We start from the raw sequence: 4,063 nt of genomic DNA on the forward strand, positions 1-4,063 counted from the left end.
CATTGTTGATTCCATCCGCCTTTGCAAGACTTGGTAAGCCCTTGGGAAACCGACGAGCACCCTTAGTCCAATGCCCTGGCCTCTCTGGGGTGATCACTTGGGCTTCCTTGATAAGATAATCATCATCTCTATAGTCTTGGGAGGCTATTGAGCAACCGACAATCACCCTTTGTCCAATGGGATAAACAGAACTTTAGATTGACCCACTTTTCTAGTCCAATTTTGAACCTAAGAGAGGATGGTGAGCTAAGAAATGTCATTAGTCACTTTTAACAACCTCAAAACATCTTATTTTATGTCTACTTTAGGCTTATTTTACGTAAAACCCTAAAATGGAGCACGGTTCGAGAGAGTTAAGCGAAAACTCTTAAACTTTTTATAAATAGATAGTATGCCCTCCACTCTTCCTATCTCGTTTTTGCAGATTTTAGGTCTTTCAGCTTGTTGCCTACACTCCAAACGTAAAGGACATCACAGTCCAAGCTAGCCATTGCAATCTATAATAATCTAGCGCCTGTTTCCAACCTTTCACTTGTTGTTCGGAGCTGATCTCAGCCAGGCAACTACTGTTGTCGCTAGCCTACCACATCAAACTGCCAATCTAGAAGACCTCTTTGTTTCTTCTTCCACAAATCACCAAGAGGAGAGAAAATCAAAAGAAGAAACAAATATGTTTCTCAGGTGATAAGCTTGAGCTTTATCACAGGGGCTGTGTAGTTATTTAACATTCAGCAAGTGATAAATCATGTTGCAAGGTTGATGTTTAAAATTTTCTTGAGTGTGATGTATGATGGTTTTCTTGATTTAATTATCAGCAGGATGAAAGAATAGTAGTGTATCAGAAGCTGAATGTTGTTCCTTGTTTATTTGGATGGTTGTCCACATATGGTCTGTAGTAGTTTGATGAATGTACTCCCTCTGTGAGAGATAGAGTAGTTCATGATGCCTGTTGCACTTAATGTGCATACCAAGAATGTGAGAGGCCTGTCCCAAATCCTTCATCTCAAAGCTCTTCTTCAACTGAGATTTAAGAGCATTGAGCTCATCATGAGCTTTCCCTACTATCAACATATCATTCATATAAAGCACCAAAATAAGTAATGAGCCATCACAAGCCATCTTATTGTAAAGACATGGATCCATAGCGCTCCTGTTGTAGCCCTGTGATCTGCATAAATGTATCAAGCTTATGATACCACTCCCTAGGTGCCTGCTTCAAGCCATAAAGACTTTTCTTCAACTTGCACACTAGGTGCTCCCTGCCAGGTTCTGCAAAGCCCTTAGGCTGCTCCATGTAAATCTCATCATGCAAATCTCCATACAAGAATGCAGTCTTGACATCCATTTGATACATGTCCAAGTCAAGCTGCATAGCTAAGGCCAAAACCAAGCGTAGGGTGATCAACTTGACCACAGGAGTAAAGACTTCATCAAAGTCAACTCCATGCTCCTACTTAAAACCCTTAGCAACAAGTCTTGCCTTATAAGCGAGCTTGGGGTGTCCAGGGGTATTTTTCAGCTTGTACATCCATTTGCATGGCAAAGCCTTCTTGCCATTAGGCAATGCAACCAAATCCCAAGTCATATTCTTATGCAGGGAGTCCATCTCAGACTGCATAGCCCTCTCCCAGGAGTGACTGTCACCCCTGCACATAGCCTCTCTGGATCAAGCCAGACAGAGCTATGATTTGGGGAAGCTTTCAGCAAGATATTTCTCCAGGAATCTAGGAGATCTGCAATTACGCCTTGAGCCTTTATGAAGAGAATACTTTGTGATGTTTGAATGCCCCAGGCTTTCAGGCCCCAAGAACTACAAAATTTGCCACTCCTGATGAACAAAATTTCCTCCATTTCCACCCATGGAGTATTTCTCTCCCAACTTTACTTTAGCAACTTTGCTCAAAGAGCAGCAGCTTCCAATTGCAGATCAATAAGTTTAAAACCATCCTGAAATCCATTGCAGGAGTACCACTTTTTGACCAGTGATCACTGGCCAATTTGTGGCTATCATGACATTTAGAACCCTGTCCAGGAGTGACCTCTCCTTGATGAATCCATATTGGTGAGGATTGAAGCATCGTTTCACAATTGATGTTAGCCTAATTGCCATGGCTTTGAAGAATATCTTGTATGCCACCACACACAGGGATATTGGCCTCCAGTGCTGAACCTGTGTACATTGTGCCTGTTTGGGTAGGAGAGATATAACACTTCTCTTCGAAGACGAGGGCATTTCCCCATTCTCCTAGATTGTGTTGATCATCCAAGTCAACAGACCTTTAATTTGCTGCCATATATATAGCGTCAATTCCACTTTATGCTGCCAAAGCCAGGCAATTTGCCAGAGGCTAAGCATTTTAGGGTCCTCAGTAGCTGCTCTTCTGAAAATGCTTCAATTAAATAATCATTTTCACTTTAACTGGCAGGGGGCACATTTTCACTTTGAGTAACCGCAGAGTGCATGTTTTGCAGGGTGCACTCCAATGCGTCAGGATCACAATTTCACAAAGACCTTCCTGTTGATAGAGGGGGCAAATATACCTCCTGCATTCATCAGCCACTTCATTTTGATCAGTGATCCATGTCTGATCCTCTCTCTGCAAACAAGTCAAGCTTTCTTTCATCCTTTTCCTATTGATGCCTCTGATGAATTCTTTAGACATGGAATGAATTTGTTGAAGAACATGTTGTTTTTCTCAATCTCTCTATTAGCAGCCTGTTGCTTGATCAGGAAGGCTCTTTGTCATAGCTTGATCTCCCAATCATTTAATTTAGATCCTCTGGCCATCTCTGCCAGGGAAAAGATTGCATTGGGCCCACGTTACCTCTCTTCACTGCAGAGCCAAACCCCTTGTAACTTGATGCCCTGCTGCGAGGTCTCTAGGAAGCGATCCAAGCACCTTCTTTGTCCTTCTTGACCTGGTCTTTCAGGGTGGCAATGGCTTCTTCCATCATGTTTTCTAAGTGGGTTTGTCTGAAGTACCTGTTGAATGCCATTTGCGCTTGCCTGAAAACCTGCAAATATAAAAAGACTTGAGAGTTAAATAACTGGAGCATGATCCGAAATGAGCTTGCTGTAATCCACATTGAGTGACACGAAGATGGGTAGCCAATCTCCCATCTGGATACAATAACAGCGATCTAATGGGGCACAGTAACCCAAATGACTCTAAGAATGGAAAATGATTTATGTGCAGATAATCTTTGATGTCAATAATGCTCCGGTTTTGCCCTACCTCTTCCCAGTCACTAAGCTCCTCCTCTTGCAATAAGGCTGCCTTTGCCGAGGCATCGGCTTCTTCCTGCACCCCCAAGTAAGCCCTTTGAGGATGATTGTCATTTTGAGATTTGTTGGGAAATTCAGCGCTTTGAACCTCCATATCTGCGCGCAATAAACTAGTCCATGATCCTAGAGCCGTATAGGTTGAATTTGCCGGGCAACGTTGATGCCCGGGTATTCGTAGTCAATTTCTCAAGGGATAGTTTAAGCAAAACAATTTGACCGGCCCGGCGGCCTCGACTAGCTTTGGAAATATATGTATTATGCCTTCTTCCAAAAGTTATGGTTTTAAGGTGACCTACCCTACGTACTAGCAAGTTTCCATCTCTTTGAAGTGTATCATGTTTCTTGGAGCAGGAGAGACAGAACTGGACAAAACGGAACTTTTTCTTGCCAATGATACCCCCAACAGAATTGTGACCAAGACGAACGACAAGTTCATTGAGTCTGCTCTGTCAGTTCGGCTAGTTGGATTGGCAGTTCCCATCATAGGCCATGCCAGTCTTGGGCAAATAAACACACAAACCAAGGCACTCATGCAATCATTGCCTAGCAAGGACACAACCCTTGAACTGCCATGAGGATGTCTGCCCACTAACTTGCTGGATGTGGATCTTAAAGTTTCCCTCTCTACCCCTATTCCATCTCTTGTGTATACCAAGGAGCATTGAAATAGATCCGTTATTTTTTTATAGAATTGTCAAAAGCCGAGGTTCTATGTCAAGAAAGAGATGAAAGAGCTAGACGACGAGTTGAGATCCTTAGGAGATATTCTCCTAAGCG

At 42.9% G+C, this 4,063-nt stretch overlaps 1 long non-coding RNA gene across 1 annotated transcript; it reads right to left on the minus strand.

The window, feature by feature from the left end:
• Window positions 1-864: 864 nt before the first annotated feature.
• LOC148034593 (uncharacterized) lies at window positions 865-3,407 on the minus strand. The gene is made up of 2 exons (XR_015691202.1): window positions 3,237-3,407; window positions 865-3,015 (listed from the first exon to the last, which is right to left on the minus strand). It is a non-coding gene; the product is annotated as an uncharacterized LOC148034593 (long non-coding RNA).
• Between the last annotated feature and the right edge of the window lie 656 nt (window positions 3,408-4,063).

This window comes from Lygodium microphyllum, chromosome 6 (genome assembly GCF_053477565.2).
Source record: "Lygodium microphyllum isolate KBCC chromosome 6, Lygodium_microphyllum_v1.1.10, whole genome shotgun sequence".
NCBI classification, from domain to species: Eukaryota; Viridiplantae; Streptophyta; class Polypodiopsida; order Schizaeales; family Lygodiaceae; genus Lygodium; species Lygodium microphyllum.